The following is a 19,870-nucleotide window of genomic DNA, read 5'->3' as shown; positions in this document are numbered from 1 at the left end:
TACAAATGAAGGATATGTCCGCGGGCTGACCTTCGCCTCAAGTTTACGCAATTGACCAATCATAGTAAACTAAGCAGAGGCTCAGAACCACGATTAACCTGGAAGTTTCCTGCTTCCGTAAGCTGGAAAATTTCGATATACGTCCTTCTTTTATTGGGTTTATTGTCTGTCTCTAATAAAATAAAGGCGAGAGAGATAAAGCAATGAGAGGGTCAATGATTATTTTCTGGAGACGTCACTCTGATTTCTGGACAGGCCTTTTTCCATCGTTCTCGGAGCGGAAGTAAGAGCTGCCCATGGAAAGCAATAGGAAAATGCAGGGGTTTTCATCAAGATGTGCTTCGTCTTCTCCCAAAAGGAAAGCCATTAGCAAAGCAGGAGTCAGTGCTCTGAGTCAGATCTTCTTTCTGCAGAGAATGCCGTTTTGTTTTGTTTTAGTTTTTAACACGTTTAAAAACTTGTCCAATGCCAATCGATTGCTAGTAAGAGGCGAGCTGTGTTTAAGAGACACTGGTTTACAGCGATGGCTGCACTGTAGTCCACACACTATTGAAATCTTGCAGGTCAAAGATCTGGGGGGTGGGGGGAGGACTTGCTTTCGGCTTCAATCAGAGTACAATCCAATGCCTAGCTAGACCGAAAAAAAGTCCTACAATTCCCAATATGCTCTAGTATAGCTGGGAATTGTAGGAGCATGCTGGGAACTGTAGTCTTTCTGCCTAAACAGGCACAATTGTATTCCTAAGCACACAGAAGCCTTGTCACTGTGCTTCTTGAATCCGTATTTTTAAGGGTGCAATTCTATGCATATCTAGACAAAAGCAAGTTCCATAACTCCCAGGGAGCAATAGAATTTATTTTCTGTCTAAACCGGCATAGGATTTCATCTTTGAAAACTGAAATAAATCACATTCATCACATGTAACAAAGCCTCTGTTAGATTAATTCAGGTCTTTGCCGCTACCATTACTTGAGGGGAAGGCTGCTACCTATTTAGCAGCATACTGAATTTCTGGATATCGCACTGTTCTCACTGGGCAGCCATTCCATTCTGAGAAAGATGATGATGATGATGATGATGATGATGATGATGCAAAACAGAACTTGGAGTTTGACATTTCTAAGTGTCCCTTAACTCTGTTCTTGTGCTCTCAATTTACTGTGCTGTTTTCTCCTGCTCTTTAAAAAAGTTTCCTACCAGCTAAGGTTTGTTGGATTCCTGGACTACCAAACTCTGCAAAAACAAGAAGAGCAACTCTTCAATGATACACAAGCTTTAGAAAGGAAGGTTTGAGTACCAATGAGTACTAGTGATAGTATCTAATATCATTTGAAAAAACTTAAGAAATTCCTCCAATTTGTGGGAGGTGGTTTGTTTGTTTTGGGTGGATGTCCTTAGGAAAAATCAGAAGGACTAGAGCTGTGCCTTGTTTGTTTTTTAAAGGGGCTCTGGAGTGAAAATACCAGGACCTTCTCATGCAGTGTGTACATTGCTGCACAGCTGCTAATATGAAATGTGTATAAAGGAAACAATACCTCTTAGGAAGGGACAGAAGTTTACATTTCGGCATTTTTGCCCAGTGGTTGCTGCCTTATTCATAGTGATCTTTGTAGCCAATCTGAGGATTGTTGGGTATACAGGGTAAGGTAAGTCTATAGGAAACAACAAGAATCTTTAATAAAAAGACTTTTATTATGGCATAAGCTTGGCAGATAGGGAGGGTGGGGGGAGCCATTGCAAGCAGTGAAGTCAGAAGAAAATGAAGTGCAAAGGGTACAATTACTGATCATTATGTTAAAGCTGATGAAAAGTGTATAGAGTCATTACAATGATGATTTTGTTGATGCTAAAGATCCCGGGACTGGTAAATCAATTAGCAGCTGTAGATAAACCATGAGAAAATCAGAAGGAAAGGGGGAATTTCTCACCTCTGCCGGACAGGCTGCACATGCCTAAATTCCATTTTCTATAGAATGATGAAAGGTGCTATTGTTCTGTCTTCCTTTCCATCTGGTCAATCTACATTCATTGTAGATGACACTTTAAAAAATGTCTCCACTGCTCTGAGAGAGAGAGAGAGAGAGAGAGAGAGAGAGAGAGAGAGAGAGAGAGAGAGAGAGAGAGACTGACTGACTGACTGCCACAAGACCTGGTATAGTGCTCTGCAAAGGAAATCCCTCACAGTTTTAGTTCACCTGACTGGGGATTGTGTTGGTAGAGTAAGGAGGTAGTTTTTAATGCTGTGGTCATCTTTGGTAATTTCCCAGGTCCTCTTTAGACTAGAGCTTCTGTGTGCTTACTTATTTTTGCTAGTCACATTGGGTTGGATCCAGACTTGGTCATACTTAGAGGAGCCACTTTGAAATCTCCAGGATTTAAGTTAGTCATGATTCATGACTAATAAGTCCTGTAGATTTCAGTGAGTCTACTCTAGATATGACTAAATCTGGATTCAATCCATTCGCTTGTCGTGACTGGGATGATGCTGATGTGTGTTACTGAGTCAAAGTTCAAAACAGAACTCAATCAGTAAACTGATAAGCACCAGTTGATATTCCTCTGTACCCCAAAATATGTTTTGAACTAATCCCTATTATACATATTTTCTCTGGGCCTCAGCCTAGTCACTTTACAGCAGAACTTGAGCTGCCCTAAAGTTTTGTTTTCTAACCCCTGATATTCTCTTGACACTTCTCACAATGTTTGAAATGAGCTTGTTTTCTTCCATTCCTAAAAATGAAGTACTAGTAAGTTATTCCTATATTGTGCAAACTTCAGACTCTTCCCTGACTTGGTGCCCTTCAGATGCATTGGCTTACAGTGCTGGCTTGGAATGATGGGGGTTGTAGTCCGTGCATCTAGAGGGCACAATGCTGGGAAAGAAGGCTGCAAATTTTCATATACATTTGTTCAGAGTTTCAGAACTCAGCTAAACAAAATACCAGTGCCAGCTCACCACTAGATGGTACCAAATCTCTGCCTCTGCATTTTTAGAAGCACTTTATCTCCTAGAGTATTTGAAAAAAAGACTTAATCTAAAGTCTGTAGTCTGAAGTTGCTCAGTAGGACAGAATCATATGTCGTAGATATTTGATCAGATGTTATGTACAAACTTTCCTTTCACAATTGGTTCAGCATTCAGCTCCATGTTCACTAAATATTATTTGGAATCTTTACTAGAAACTTTCTAACAGCACAATACCAAGGGCAGTAGAATCTATTACTTGACTTTCCTTTGGAGATGCTGTCAGTGTCATTTGACTAGCTGCTTTTAAAGATCCTCCTAGGGTCAAATATGGTTTACCATATGGATGAGAATGCTGCAGTTCAAGGGATACAGGCACAATGCTCTCGGAGCCATACTGAAATAGTTCCTAGAGCATAACTGCAGTCTCCATACCCTTGATTTTAGAAGGCTCCTGAGATGCTTTGTGTCCTGAAACAGAGACAGAAAATCCTACAAGCCCTTCTCCCCATATCAAGCTGTAAAAATTAAATAGTAACAAATTAACTAACAATTTGCTGCCCTCTCTGGACACTCATTTTGCCCAGTGTCCATGGTTTTCATGCAGTGCCTGACACAGAAAGTGTTCCCTATCATGGAAGAGGAAATCAACTCCAACTAGGGGAGATCTGACTGACTTGGATTTTCTTTCCTTGCAGTGTGAGAAGAGTTTAAGATAGCAACCACTTTTTACTTCAGGCTGCCAGACTTAATGAGTAGTGATGTACAGTGGCCCAAATTCAGCTCAATGCTTTGCTGAAAGGAAGGGGCTACATCCTCTCCTTTCCATCTATTGTATTAATTTCACAGATGCATCTGCTGTTTCCCGAGAACATTTTCAAAGTGGTGAATGTAGTGACAACACTAAACCTAAATTGTAACGATAAAATACAATTATAAAAGAATCTCTGATCAGCCATAAAATGATAGCTAGGTTATACCTTAGGGAAAGCCTGTGTAAAGAGATTTCTTAAGGAAATTTCTAAAAGTCAGAACTGTAGGTGCCAGTCTAATGTAAATGGGGGCCATATTCCAGAGAGTGGGTGCAAATCACTCTTAGGAACTTTCCTAAGGTGAACCTCAGGACCATGCAGCACCATCAGAAGGGCTCCTTCAGAGGATGGCAAAATTTGGGCCAGGGACATAAGGTTGAGGCCTTCCTCGCAGTAACTTGGTGCTCAGGTTTTCAGAACCTTAAACTTGGCCCAGTAAATTATTGGCAGCTATCAGTGCAGTTATTTTAGAAACATGCTATCAAGAAGCCTGCAGCCCAACAGATGCACTCTGCACCAAGGGCAGCATCCAGATGATGATGATGATGATGAGTGCGTTGTATTTATATTCCACCTTGTTTTCTCTTGTGAGGAACCCGGGGCTCCATTTTACATAGCTCCATTTTATCCTCATAGCAACACCAGCCATTTAAAAAATTAATAGTTGGAGAATTTATATATCTATTTTTTTAATATTTTATGGGGGGGCTTGAAATTTTTATATGAAATTATTGCTGTTTATATTTTTAGTGTTGTTTTTAGTGTCTTGTGTTTTATCTGGGTATCTCATTGTTTGCATATGGGGTTTTAATGTTTGCAAACTGCCCAGAGAGTCCCCTCGGCGATTGGGATGGTATAGAAATGCAATAAGCAAGCCAACAAACAACAACCCTGTGAGGTAGATTGTGCTGAGAGTGAGTGAGTGGCCCAAAATCACCCAGTCAGTTTCATGGCCAATGGGACCAGATCTCCCAGGTCCAGTTCCTGCACTCTAACCACTTTACCACACTGACTCTCATGCCTGCACACATGTGCACATTTTCAGAGAAGCCTTTAAAAATATGTGCGCTCGCATTTATGTGTTTGCAGGTTATGTATTGTGATCAAACGCCCCTTTAACTTGCATGTCAGCAAGGCAACTAGCTGCCTTCAGGGGGAGATGTTCAGCTGTGCACATTTAGCAGAGTAGAATATGGAGCACATACAATTTTGTACCGGGAGCTCCGTGCTCCATTAGGATGTTACTTTGATACCCAAATCCTGTATTTGGCGATACTGACAGGGTGTTCTGTGACACTGGAGCTGCCTTTGATCCTTCCTATGTTAAAATCCTCTTTGGAAAGGGGAGATCTCTGATAAGAGCAGCAGCTCTTATACAGATGACCAAAGATTTTGGAAGTTCTCATAGGCCAGCAGAACATCTTGCTAATCTTTCTGCTAAATGCCAGGAGGTACCAAAAATGTCCACTTCATTGTCAGGATGTTGCAATCACTACTTCAACTGCACCTTCTTACCAGAGAGTAAGCCTCATTTAATTCAGCAGACTTACTTTTGAGTAGACATGCACAAGTTTTCACTGTTAGCCTCCTCCCCCGGCACTTCCTTCTACTTAATTTTAGCAACAGGAAACTGGATTTGATGCCTTTCCAAATCTTTTAAAGTATTGCTGGAACAAACAATTCATCCATATGTGTTTGTGACACAGAATCTAGGAAATCTTCCACTGGATGAACTTCTTATATTCCCATCACCAAACAGCAAGATTTTGCTGCTGGGGGCCTATTAGCAAGATCTCTCTTCTCTGTTGCTTTCTTTGCATGGGTCCTTCCACACTTAAAATATATGGCCTACATAGGACAGAAAGGGGAAGGAGAAGATATCTCACTGCCAAGCAGCCAGTCTGCTTCAGGTTGATAACTGTCCCAGAAGGAGAAAATACTTTCTTTTCCTGTCCCTAAACAGCATTTTTGAGTTGTAAAAGCGCAGTATTTCCCATTTCATTTTACTGTGCTACATCTGATCAAACTATCAGTGCAAATTCATTAGTCTTTAAAGTGCCACAAGACGCTTTGTTCTTTTTGCTTTTTTAATATGAGACTATTATGTGCTCGTGATTCCCCACTCACTGTTGTTTATGGGTTATTTAGATGACATTGTGCCCCCCCCAGTTTCATTTGTGTTTTTAACGAAGCATTTTTATTAACTTTTTAAGAGCATGGAAAATATGGATTTTTTTCTGAAAGCCACCAGTTCGGACAGGTTGAAAAGGGGGTTGGAGAAATTCATGGGAATAAGGCTATTAGTCCTAATGGTTATATGCCCCCTCCATTATCAGAGGCAGTATGCCTATGTACCCCAGCTGCTGGGAACATGGGCAAGGGGGTACTAATGTACTGATGTCTGGCTTGTGGGTTTCCATGGGCAGCTGGTTGGTCAGTGGAGTAGATGGGCCCTTGTCTGATTCAGCAGGGCTCTCTCATGCAAGCAAATGATTTTTCCAACTGCTTCATGTCATGCTCAGATCTCCATTCTGTACCACAGCTGCAAGCAGATATCGCAGCAAGTAGACATAGCCTCCTGTAGAGAAACCTTAATCTGGCCACCCTTCTGGAGAACATTTTTTTCTTTGTCATCGAAAACAAAAGGCCTCACTAGATGTGAAGTGTGGATGTCCTTTGGCCGACTCTCCTGCGGTCTGTTTCTTTGGTTAAAGGCAGCTGCAAGGGGCAGGACTAGCTTGGGTCCGGGTGGTGCTGGGACAGGGCTGCTCCTAGCCTCGGACAGCATCAGGAGGCTGCCTGAGGCACTTGGCTGGGCAGCACAGGGTCCATTTTTCACTCTGTGTTGACTCCCAGGGAACAGAGGCGTGGGATTTTGTGACAGCAGAACTGGGCCAGCTTTGGTTACTATGCAGCTTGGCTTGTTGGGGCTGCGCATTTGCTCTAGCCAGCTAGCCCAGTGACGTTTCCTCAACTTAAATCCCCCTCTCAGGATTTAGGCCTATTAGCCTTCTTCCACAGAGACCTGCCTTCTGCTTGAAGAACTGCCAAAGGGCCCTCCCCTATGTTGGGGGTGTCCTCAATTTGAAGACTTGTCCAAGTCTTGTGCGAAGATGAAAAACCACCCAAAGGAAGAGCTGGGTCTGGCCTCAGAGTGGCCTGCCAGCAGCACCTGGAATGCGGACTGAGCAGGTACACAGGACACCTGTCCAGAGGTGTTGACACACCGGTGAGATGTTCTGCATTCCTAGATAAATTACAAGAATCATTATTTGCATCTAGACATATAAACTGGTGCACGTACTGGTTTTATGCAAATTGGTGTACCTTTTTGGTCCTCCTTTGGGGAATTCACTGGTGGCTTCCTTTTATTTGCCTTAGCTGCCTCTCTTCTCCCCCTCCCCACCATCCCCTTCCTCAGGTCAAAGGAAAGTGTTGGGGGGAAGAAGCAGTCCCCATGCACACTATCTTGAATTCTGTTCCCATCTTACCTCATTGCTTGCTTGAATATTGGATGGGAGGGGAGCGATGAACTCCCTGACCTCTCCCTCCCTCCTTCCTGCTCTCTCTCCTTGTCTTGTGTTCAATCACTGGATTTCATACATGCTGTCTTAGGCCTTCAGCAGAAGGAGTGAAAGAGCACAGCTGCATCCATATAGCCATGTGCATGATTTACCACCCAGGGTGGTAACTCATTTTTAAATTACTGTTTGGTTTTTAAGATGATGAACAAAGAAAAGGGGTGTGCAAGTGAGAGAGTTGAGTGTGTGTCTGTACAGTGACAACCCGGATCGTGAGGATATAAACAGCAGAAAGTGGATATCATCATCATGGCTCACTATCCGCTCTGGCCAATCAGGCGGCATGATTAATCTTGATGGACAGACCGTAGCTCAGTGTTCCAGTGTTCTGGCTCAGCATGGCCTTTCTCATGTTCTTAGGCCTTTAGGCATACAGTACGGGTGGAGTAAATGCTCTTCCGCCACCTCCATCCTCGTGATGCCATGAACTTTTGTTCTTCTACTGCTTTCTCTGCGGCTGATTGGGAGATAGGAGGTTTGTACTCCCCTTCCTGGCATGTGCTTAATAGATCCAACCTCCCTTTGCCAAGTCCTTGCTTGGGAGTTTGTTTTTGTAGTAGCAGGGTGGATTTGTTTTGTTTTGTAAGTTTTGAAAAAAATGTCCATGTGTTTCCTTTCCATGCAACTGCTTTCTAAACATTTATTACAAATGTGCTTGGGGGTAATACTATGACCAAAAAATATTTGCTAACTTTTGCCCTCCTTTGCTAACCCTGATTGTATTAATTCCAGGCAACAGGAAATAAATCGGCCATAAGAAGGTCACTAGCTTAGAATGTTTAGGTGTGCAGGGTTCAAATATCAAGGGGATATTCTTGTTTATTGCACTTTAAGAACACATTCTCTTCCCCACCTCAGGCATGGGGCAAAATGATGGGAAAGAGCTATTTAGTATGGATCCTCAAAACAAGTAAACAAACCAAAATATAGTGACCTGCTGCTTAAATTTTGGAGATAGTTTGAAACAGAATGCTGAACCAGGTGTAACTTGGTCTAATCCAGGAAAGCAACATTTCATGCACTTAACACTATTAAAAATGTTCACAGTCATGTTAAGTAAGGAAATGGTTTGCTACAGTTTGGTGCTACAATTTCTCATTAATCCCTTTAAACACATTATTATAGCAAAAGCTTCAAAATGCGGCTGGAAAAGGAAAATGGTTGTATGCAAGAGACATTTGGGAATAATCTGTTTTATATTTCACAGAGATAGATATGCTCAAAATGAGATACCCTATACTGTCCATATTGTTTACGATCAGTATAAAAATTGATCTAGCAAATGCTGCAGATCCTAATTCTGGCAAGTTTTAATATCGGTGGGAACTTTCCTCGAGTACTGTGCTTAATGTAAGCCGCATTTTAACTTTCCAAATGTCAAAGCTAGCAAAGGAAGACATTCTGAGCGGCAAGGTTGGCTTGTGGTTGGACAGAATCCCTGGCAATAAATGACCCCAAGACTGTTGTGTTTGATGCTGCAAGCAACTCTTGCTAGTATTGCGGCCAATTCTGCTGTGCACAGCTGGGATATTACAGTGTCTTCTAGGATACTGTTATTTAATCAATCTGGATTCTGCTCAAATTCAAAGCAAAGACTATATTTACTTAAGGTTGCTCGAGTTGCACACTAAGCCAGACAATACTGCATTTAATTAGGATACATTTGAAGTAAGCAAAAAGCAGTTGCAGCACAGAGTGAGTGTGATCATTTGATAACTAGATTGAAAGCAATATTTTTGGCTTGGATCAGAATCTTGGATAGGCTTTGATCTATAACCAGTTATTGGGCAGAAATTTTATTTATTTATCTGTTTAGTACATTTCTCTGTCACCCAATAGCCAAAGGTCTCTGGGCAGTCTACAACAGTTGAAACCATAAAATAGAACAACACAACACAAAATGTCTGAAACTAGAGTATAAAACCAAACCAAAATAAAAAGCAGCAGTCTAAAGATCTACAATTTCAGTAACAGATTTAGGGTACAGTACTATGGCATAGGATTCTTCAGGGTCCCAGCACATTCAATACCCAACCTTAGTTGCAGGTTCCATCCCACCCCCATGTTGCCAGCATGGAAAGAACCACACTGGTTCCCTCTTCTCGAGTATCAATGCACCCTGGAGACAGGAAAAGGGGGCATGGAAGGGAATGGGGCAGGGAAGAACAGGAGTAGGAAGGGGCCTATAAGACCATCAAGTCCACCTCCCCGCTCTGCTTCCACATGTGGTCACCATTTTGGCTGCAGGCCTGTACCTTTTCAGATTAGCCAAGGTGACACGATATGCTAGCTTGATGTATAGCAAGGCAAGCTGAGGTGATCCTCCTGTGTGGATTCCTATGAATGCCCTAGCCTCCTCTGCACATTAGTAGGTTTACAGACAGCAAAAAGGTGACCATCCTGCTTATTTAGTTGTTTGGACATGTAGAGCACACTTTTCTGTACAAAATAAACTCAAAGCCCCAAGAGAGTCTTCCCAGTTCTTGGCCCTCCTCTGCAAACCTGAGACCCATCATTTGGGCCAACGGACTGGCATAGTGGAACAGATCCCTGTTAGCTTCATAGAATAGCAAAGTTGGAAGGATCCAAGAAGGTCATCAGGTCCAACCCTCTGCTGTTGCAGGACACCAATTTACACCATTCCACCCAGATGCTGTCCAGTTTCTTTCTGAACATCCCTAGTATGAGACAGCCCATGAGCTTCTAGGCAACTGGTTCCACTGTTGCATTGCTCTGACAGTGTGGAAACTTTTCCTGATAGCTAGCCTGAATCTGGGTCACCACAACTTGAGTTGATTATACTGTGTCCTACACTCTGGTATCAGCAAGAAGAGCTCTTGACCTTCCTCTTTGTTGCAGCTTTTCAGGTACTTATAGAGGGATATGATGTGTCCCCCATCAGTTCTCTCAGGGCTGAACATATCCAGTTCTCCCAGTCTGTCTTTGATAGAGCAAGGTTTCCAAGTCCTGGATCATTTTTGTTGCCCTCCTCTGTTTTTGGCTTCCCTTCCCAATCCTTCCCTTTCTTATTTCCAGAGAGAAATGGAAGGCAATATAACGAGGTACAACATAATGTTTGATTTCCCAGCCACGTAATTGCTTCGTGAGGTTTACTTGCTGTGCGCAGATGAAACCACACTGCCCCACAACATGTCAATTTGTTCGGCAGCATGTAGAATCTGAGTTGACAGCTATATGAAGTGAGGTGAGCCTGAAGACTTAATAGAGGCCTTGATTTATTCTTTACTACCATCGGGGTCAATTGTGCATGCTGAGATGCCCTTTGAACTCTCTCAGCAGTCATGCTTCTTTCTCTGAAGGGACCGTTCCATTCGATCCACACTTTACTGAATTAAGTACCTAGCGATACTTACGGGTTCGTCTGAATACCTGCAAAGATGGAGATTGTTGGAGGCGAGGGCGGTATAATGAAGAGCTACTGCCAGTGTCAGCAGGGACAAGGAATATCAGATAGGAAGGGTGCAGCAGGTAATCTCTGCCACCTGTGTTTTTGTTAAGCAAAGGAATATGTGCTTTGAATTCAGAAACAGAGGACATACAAACAGAGCAAGTCAGAAGGGGTCTCCTGGGCCATCTAGTCTGACCCCTGGCTCCAGCTGGCTCTGCTCTACCTACCATGCGCATGTTCAATTTGTGTGCCAAAGAATGTCCAACACAATCCTCTGCATCTTTGGTCTGATGGTCTGATGTAAATCCCATAGCATTCCACAGAACTTGCTTCTAAGTAGATGCACACAGGCAGCTTTTGGTGCTTCCCTTCAGCCATTTCTTGTGCCTGTGACTCCTAGCCAAATGAAGTATTCTAACAGTGTCCACAGAGTGTGGCAGGGAATTTAATCTGTCTGGGACAGTCCAGAATGGGTTTTTTTTCTGGAATCTTGTCATTATCATAATGATTTTTGACATACTGTTGCAGCAACACAGACTGGACTACTTCTTATGTTGGATGGAGGTTTCCCATGATGCATTAAAAGTCTGTCTGTACAGTAGATGTATTTGCCATCCCTCTCACAGCTTAGTGGCTGACTGCTTTGGTAGCACAATAAAGAAAGTAATCAGAGGACCAAGAGGAAAGTTAACAAAGAAACTGGGATTATGAGGCACACGTTCAGCTGATATAAGTGGAGAGATAAATGAGTCGGACCTCAAATATTTTATTGGTTTTAAGGGCTTGTACTATTTCTGCACTTGACTCTAACTTCTATAATTCTTTCCAAATTAGCATAGTAGTTAGAATAGAACTTGGCAGATCTGGGTTCTAGTCCCTATGAAGCTCACTGCGTATTTTGGGCCAGTTGCTAACCTTCAACCTAATCTACAGCTAACTGAGGGTGCAGACCCAGCTCACCAGTATAAGAAACAAAATAGCTACCTCCGGATTGCAGAGAATTATTGCTATTTTCATAGAAACTCTTCAAAGGCACAATTTTTGTGGGCCCAGCAAGAAACTGGATTCAACCCAGATCTGTCTGAAAGGGATGGGCCAGAAGGGTGCCCAGATACCGCAGCTCAGTTTGCCCCGTTTCTTTTGCTGGGCTGCAGGCTCAGCCCTCGCAACCCTGTTTCTGTCACGGTTTGGGGTAACCTAGCGGAGGCCACCTGCTGGCAGTGGGTAGAATTGAAACAGACCCAGGCCCGCCTCTCTCCCTCTCTCTTGCTCTTCTGAGCAGTCCTTTTATCACCCCCTCTATTTCTGACACCCTCTTCTCTCTCTGTTCCCCCTCCCAATGTCTGCTCATCAAGCAGGACTCTGCAATAATCTTTCTTGTGAGAGATCTGAACTGAGCACTCAGAGGAGGTTTCTGTAATTTCGATCACATGCAACCAGCCTATGCTACAACAGTCCATATATGATTAAGTGATATGTAAAACATGGGGAATATTTTTAAAGACCCATGGCTGTTATAATAAATGCCATGAACTACAAATACCAGCTTAAACATGCATCATACAATAGTTCAGGTACTAGAGGAGGGGATGGAGGTTTGTTTTGTTCATCTGTAATAATGTCAAGCATTATTCCGTAAGGGCTTGTGTTGCATGCTATTCAGGACTAAAAGACATGGGTGACCTAAGTGCTGGAAAAATGCAAGATCCCTTCAAGAAGGGAAAGGCATCCATCAAGATCACCCACAGCAAATGAATAACAACTCTGAATTTACGGCAGGACAATCTATATCTCCGGAAAGGCCTGTAAGTTATGCAAGAGATCTTTCTGAAGGAAGGGTGATTCCCACCAATAAAACATGTATACCAGAGACATGCATGTGTTGTTTGGACTGATAGAGAATAATCCTGCCAAACCTCTTTCTGTTTTCTGTCTAGACTGATCCACATATTTAGCCTAAGTCTTTGATGAAAGTACCTGCCTCCAGACACGTAGAGACACTGAAGAAGGAGCAAAGCTCAAGAAAAATTGTGTTAACAGGGACAAAAAAACAAAACAAAACATTTTCTTATTAAAATGAGCACCACCAAAAGTAAGCATTACTTACTTTTATGAAAGTAAGAAACTGTTTAGTTGCAAAAGATCCTTATTTTTGAAATACTTCATATGTACATTCTGGCCTGGGTTGTTGATTTTTAACCATTTGTGTTCATGCAAACAGTATTGATATAGTATTTCTTTTTCATTTTAAATTCTATTTGACCTGGAAGAAAAAAAGATATACATTCCTGCATATGTTGTACAGCACCTTATCCAGTGAGAGCCAGTGTGGTGTAGTGGTTAAGAGCATGGGACTGGAACTCAGACGATCCGGGTTCAAGTCCCCGCTCAGCCATGGAGCCAACTGGGTGACTTTGGGCCAGTCACAGACTCTCAGCCCAACCTACCTCACAGGGTTGTTGTTGTGGGGATAAGATGGAGGAGGAGATGTAAGCTGCCTTGAGCCCTTTGTAGGAAAAAGGCAGGATATAAATCAATCAATCAATCAATAAAATAAATAAATCCACCGTGGACACTGATTCAGGGCTTAATACGAAAATGATGTGGTTCTAAGGCTGATGTTTCAAACTGAAGGTCAGGACTTGAATCTGCCCTGGATATAGTGGATGGTCTTGGACAAATCACCATCTCATAGTTCACTCTTATGTTCCAGATAAGATACATACCAATATTTCTGTTTTCGATAGTACAATGTTTATACCAGTGCAATGACAGCACAGAAAGAATGTTAAGATCATGGGAAAGCCAGGAGAGAATTTATAGCAGCAGTGTGCAAATTCTGTCCCTCTACATATGTTGACCTACAACTCCCATCATCCCTTATAATTAACTGTGCTGGCAGTTGTAGACCAAATCTTCTGGAGGGTCACAAATTGCCCACCCTGCTGCATAGCATAGCATACACTAATTTGGGCATCACAGTCGGAGATGCTGCTACCAAGTGTGCAAGGAAAACTACATACCATGCAGTAATTTCCTTCAAACTTAGCAACGTCCCTCTAACGCATTATTGCAAAGAGCCAAATACTCTTCAATCTGGAGTGGTTCCAGAAATAGACTAGCACTATCAGTCTAAAGACATCGTGCTTTTCTTCCACGTTTGTGTCCTTAAGATTGGTTTTTTTGTGGTAATAAAAAGGAAGACACCATTAGTATACACGGAGAGCTACAAATGGAAGACGGTAACATCATCTGGATACTCCTGTAAATTTCTGTGAATGAAGCAAGGTGATTGCACTGGAAAAACTCTGTCTGGAAGCTTCCTTAAGCATATTTGCACCTTAACTGTTTGAAGTTCAACCTATGCCTCTAATACTGTGATGTTATCATGTACACATAATAAATATGCCTGAACACTGCTACTGTGAAAGGCTGGGATTTAGGGCTTAAGAAGTCATGTTGCAAGAAGTACTCCAATAAATCCATTGTAATTGGGCAGTTTAATGAGCACAAATGGCTTTTTATTTGTCATATGCAGGAGAGAAAGAAGAAGAGGGAGAGAACTCTTTATTCTCTGTGAAATTAAAAAATGAATGATTTTCAACAACTTCAGAAACAATTGAAGATACAATCACTAGTGTGAAGATAACGCATCTTCAAAAACTGTTTGCTCACTATAAATCTGTGACTGCAGATGGTCATTTCGGTCCAGTTTAAAGTTAGTGTGTTTGTGAGGTCACACCGACTAGCCATTAACATGCTAATGTTGACAGAAAAAAAGCAAAGCTGCCTTTGAGATTTTGCTGAAATGTCATAACAAAGCTAAGACTTAACAGGTTCCTGAAAGATTGATTTTCAGGCAGGAAGTGGCTATTTTCAGAAATGCTAAGCTAATGACATGATTACTGTTTCTTCTGAGTGATAAGGTTGAGAGATCCATGCCATTTGTGCATGGCTTCATTCTTTTATCCTGTGGCCTTCGTTTCTGCCATTAGATCCCGTGAATCTACATGCTTTTTTTTAGTCCAGCTTGAATGTTTAGCACATTCTTTTAGTTCAGATTCCTCCTTGATCCAGTTATTTCTCAGAAAGGTATGTGAATAATCCTTCCCAGGGTAGGCCTTTCATATTTTAATGCACATGCAAAGACTTCCTATTGGCATTCCATGAAGGCAAAGAAGCTGCAGCGGAGGTGCTGTACACTTTAGCATTTGCCCCACCAGGTGTAGGTTGTGTGAAAAGGGACATAAAGGATTGTATCAGCCTTCTTCAACCTGGTGCCATGCAGATGATTGGCTCCAGCCAACAGAGCCATTGGTCAAGAATTCTGGGAGTTGTCTTCCCACATGGCTGGGGAAGGGTTAGGCTATACAGAAACTGGAGCTGGTAGGAAACTCTGATCTGGAGAAGAATGTATGGCATTGCTGCAGTTATCTGAGGATAAATCATCTCATGAAATGGCCTTCTGCATTATTATACTGGTTAATTTTGCTGGGGACCTACAACAGCGGGGGATTGGATGGGGTGGCCTTCTTGGCCCCTTCCAACAATACTATTCTGTGATTCTATGATGTCTACTCTGGAGTAAGCCCCACTTAAGCCACTGGAGATTACTTCTGATTGGACATGCAGAAGGCTGGCTGTATGATGAAGCTCTGATTCCCTCCCCACCTGCAAATAAAACCAGCATTGGACAATGGTTAAAGAGAGCTCTTTTAAACCTCTCAGCAGCTTTCGATACCATCGACCATGGTATCCTTCTGGATCGGCTAGCGGGATTGGGGGTCGGAGGCACTGCTTTGCAGTGGTTCCGCTCCTATCTCAATGGCTGATTCCAGAAGGTGGTGCTGGGGGACTATGGCTCTGCACCATGGCAGCTATGACATGGAGTACCACAGAGATCCATTTTGTCCCCTTTGCTGTTCAACATCTACATGAAACCGCTGGGAGAGGTCATCAGGAGGTGTGGGCTGCGGAATCATCAGTACGCTGATGATACCCAGCTCTACCTCTCGTTTTCCACCAATCCAGGTGAGGCAGTGGCTGTGCTGAACCAGTGCCTGGCCGAGGTAATGGGCTGGATGAGGGCCAATAAACTGAAGCTCAATCCAGACAAGACGGAGGTCCTGTTGGTTGGCGGATCGGGCTTTGGGGAGGGTGAATTGAACCTAGTCCTGAATGGGGTTGCACTCCCTCTTAGGGACAAGGTTCGCAGCTTGGGAGTGCTCCTCGACCCAGAGCTTTCACTCGACCCAGAGCTTTCACTGACAGCGGTGGTGAGGAGCGCTTTCTTTCAGCTTCGGCTGATCCATCAGCTGTGCCCCTACCTGGAGTACGACTGCCTGGCGACAGTGACACACGCGCTGGTGACTTCCCGCCTTGACTTCTGTAACGCGCTCTACATGGGGCTACCCTTGAAGACAGTCCGGATACTTCAATTGGCTGCCAGGCTGTTGACAGGGACTGGGCGTTATGTTCACATGACTCCAGTCCTCCGTCAGCTTCACTGGCTTCCCATTGAAGTCCGGGCCCAATTCAAGGTGTTGGTGATGACCTATAAAGCCCTAAACGGCTTGGGTCCTGGTTACCTGAAGGAGCGCTTACATCCATATATGCCTGACTGCCCCTTGAGATCTGCGGGAGAGGCCCTTCTCCGGGAACCCTCCATGAAAGAAATTAGGAGGGTAGGTACTCGGAGGAAGGCTTTCTCTGCGGTGGCACCCAATCTATGGAATGCGCTCCCCAGAGAGGTCCACCTGGCGCCGTCGTTATTTGTTTTTCGGCACCAGGCGAAGACCTTTTTATTTAAGTGTCATTTTAATTGTTAGTATTATTCGCTTATTTTATCTGGCCAGGGCGACTTATTTTATATTGTTATCTCTTGTATTTTAATTTATGTTGTGAGCCGCCCCGAGGCTTCGGCGAATGGGGCGGCATAGAAATGTTTTAATAAATAAAATAAATAAATAAATAAACAAACCTTCACCTAGGCATGGGGTGACTTTTAAAACCTTCAGAGAAAGCATCTTTGTGATTTTGCAAGGCAAACATGTTTATTTTCTTAAAACTCTATGAAAAATTTAATCAATGCATGGCAGCATGAGTGAAAAAACTTTGAAATTATCACTGTCATATCAAGGCAGCCCTGCCAGCTGTCTGGTTCCTCCTGTCCCCAGCTTCTTACTCAGTGGCCTGGCCTCTTCCTACAGTCTTTCCCCTGATGCTTTCCTTGATGTTGAAACTTAGGATATGAGGCCCTTCATTCCCAGCTAATGGCCATGCTGGCTAGGACTGATGGGAATTGTAGTTCAAGACATCTGGAGGGCACAGGGTTGGGGATTACTGTCATATATATATGTATGACATAAGATTAAATATACTTTGTATGTTTTTATATCTGCCTTGGAATGCAAAGGAGAAAGAACAGTGATCTTTTAAAAAATCTTTTACTTTGTACATTCTAAGGGAAATTAGCTGCATACCACCATAGCTGGCCAGTTACATTTTTTAAATGTGTCTTCTCAGAAGAAAGAGAGAGATAGGAAGGTCCAGACCAAGGCTGTCATTATGAACTTCACTTATTTGGCCATTTAAATCCCATTGAAGTCAATTCTCTGAAATGTTGCCAAGGTCTGCAGTAAAATGTCTGTGAAGGACACATGCATCTGTTACTGAGGAAAGTATTAGGAAAGCCCAGTGAACATGGTGCTGCTATTGAAATGGGCCACTTCTGTATCAAGTTCTTCCTTTTGCTGAGTCACCTGCAACATTTAACAATACTGCCCTATAGTCTGACATCATCATGTTGTGCATTGCTGCACACCTGGAACCTGTTCTTGCTGCTGGTAGAGACAGGGAGATGCTCTAGGATGAAGCTTGTTTTCTCACAAGTTACAGTGCGGGAGCAGAAGAACCCAACTTTGGTGCCACTTTCAGCAGCAGCCCCATGTTTACAGTAACACACGGGGCCATGCTTAGAAAACGCAGGTGTTCTGATGCCTGCCATTAAAGTGAATGTCCTTGGCAACACAACAATCATTGCTGTGCCCGTACATCTTTGCAGCAACTGCATTGCGAAGAACTTCATTGAATTACAGGTCTCTTCCACTGTAGCTGTTTGACCCTCTTATACATTTGGATGTGTTTGTAACTGATTGCCAGAAGGTTCTCATTAAAGAGGAGAAATCAGCAATAATAAAACTTCACGATTTTACCATCTCCTAACACTTCTTAAAGGTCAGGAGGACAGATAAACAACTTCCTGCAGCTGTGGCTACATCTGGCACACGACCCACTGCAGAGAGCATGCTTTGGAAAGATAAACAGATCGGCTTGTATCTCCTTGGTATCCCTATACATTTGGATAAGGCTGAAGGATTCAACTTGACCCTATAACTTCATCGGTAATTAATTCTGAATCATCTGTCAAGCTGTAAAGAAATAAAGAGCTTCACTGTAGGCACCTAGGGAAAAGAAGTTCATTTCACACGATCTTCTTTTATCTGACTGTGGCTTTTAGATCCTACTTTGGCGAAGTGTTGTCACTGCTCATTGCTATGTGAAAATGTTCCTTTGTCTAATGGTTTTGGGTAATGGGGGGACCTATCCTTTCAGGAAGAGGAAGGGAACCATTGTGAGCTTCTGCTGTATAGATCAGGGAGGCAGGATATGTGGCCTTCCATTTGTCGTTTTATTGCAGTCCTTGTCACGTTAGCCAATGGGAAGGGCTGATGAAGATACAGTCCCATAATATCCGAAGGCCCACTTGCTCCCCTTTCCTGGGACAAAGAAAAGAAATGCACCTTTGGAAACAGCGTACATTTACAACGTTCGTCCTTACACATCCACCTGGTGGCTTCCTGATGTTTTAGGACTGCCACTCCCATCATTCCCAACCAGCACAGCCAGTGGGAATTGCAGGACTTCCACAGCTATACTGGCAAGGAATGATGGGAGTTTCAGTCCCAAAACATCTAGAAGGCACCCACTGGGGACGACTGCCAGAGATGGTTCTGTAAGGCTCACTAGAGAGCTGCACACCACAAATTCCTCCGTCTGCGGCACTGTGGAAAGGGGAAAAAGACATACTGATCTGTGGAATCACTAAAGCTTTTTAGGGAGATTAGAGGGGAGGAACCGTCTGCATCAGGTGAGCATGAAGCTCAGCGGCAGGGCACATGCTTTGGAGGAAGGAGGTCCCAGGTTCAGTCCCCAGCTTCTCCAGGTAGGACTGTGAAAAATCCTGCCTGAGACCCTAGAGATCACTGCTCCATCTTTCTACAGTGTTGGACTAAATGGAGCACTGGCTGGACTCCAGCAGCCTCCTGTATTCATGTGGCTTAGCAACATTTCCCTAGCACACCATCTGAGTGCTTCTCTAGTGCTTGGCTGAACCAGAATAATACAAGCAGACTTAGCAGCTTTGCAATGCTATAGCTCAGATTAATTGCTTTTCTTTTTTCATGTGTAATAATAGGGATTTGAGCTGCTCATGGGAAAGGAGGATAGGGGTGGGGATTGTGATAGTTTGTTGATGTTAGCAGCTGTCATTCTGTTTCTTAACCAATGAGCTCCTGAAGATGTATTTGGCAGGATGTTTACTCTCTGCTGTTTCTACCTTGATCACTGACTGACTGAACACTTGGGAAGATCACAGAAAGTTCTGTATCTCTTGATTAGCATTTAAAGAACCAAGACAATTACGAGGGACCCAAAGGAGGCCTGGACAGCAGAGGGGAAAGAGCCCGTCAGTGTCTGATAAACTTTAAGACTGATAACTCACAACCTCTTGGTGCAATCTGTCATGAACTCCTGCATCTGATTAGAGATTACCTTTTAAAAACGGATCAGTTGTGGCATCTTGGAGGAAGGAAGAACCACCATGCTGTGCCTGGAAACTGTGATTGCTAACGTGTCTTGTAGATTTGTGAACTGATTTCATTACTGTACAATTTGCTCCCCCCTTAGTGGCGCCTTCCTCATTTATTTAGTTATTATTAGCATGTATATACCACATTATCTGCTGAAAAGCCATCAGGGTGGTCTCAGAGAGCCGACTCCCATTGGCTCCAGCCAGTATTGCCCAGGGTTAGTGATGATGGA

Source organism: Varanus komodoensis, unplaced genomic scaffold (assembly GCF_004798865.1).
Source record: "Varanus komodoensis strain SLA01 unplaced genomic scaffold, ASM479886v1 scaffold9, whole genome shotgun sequence".
NCBI lineage: Eukaryota > Metazoa > Chordata > Lepidosauria > Squamata > Varanidae > Varanus > Varanus komodoensis.
The sequence above is the reverse complement of the archived record's forward strand: the minus strand, read 5'-3'. Positions refer to the sequence as shown.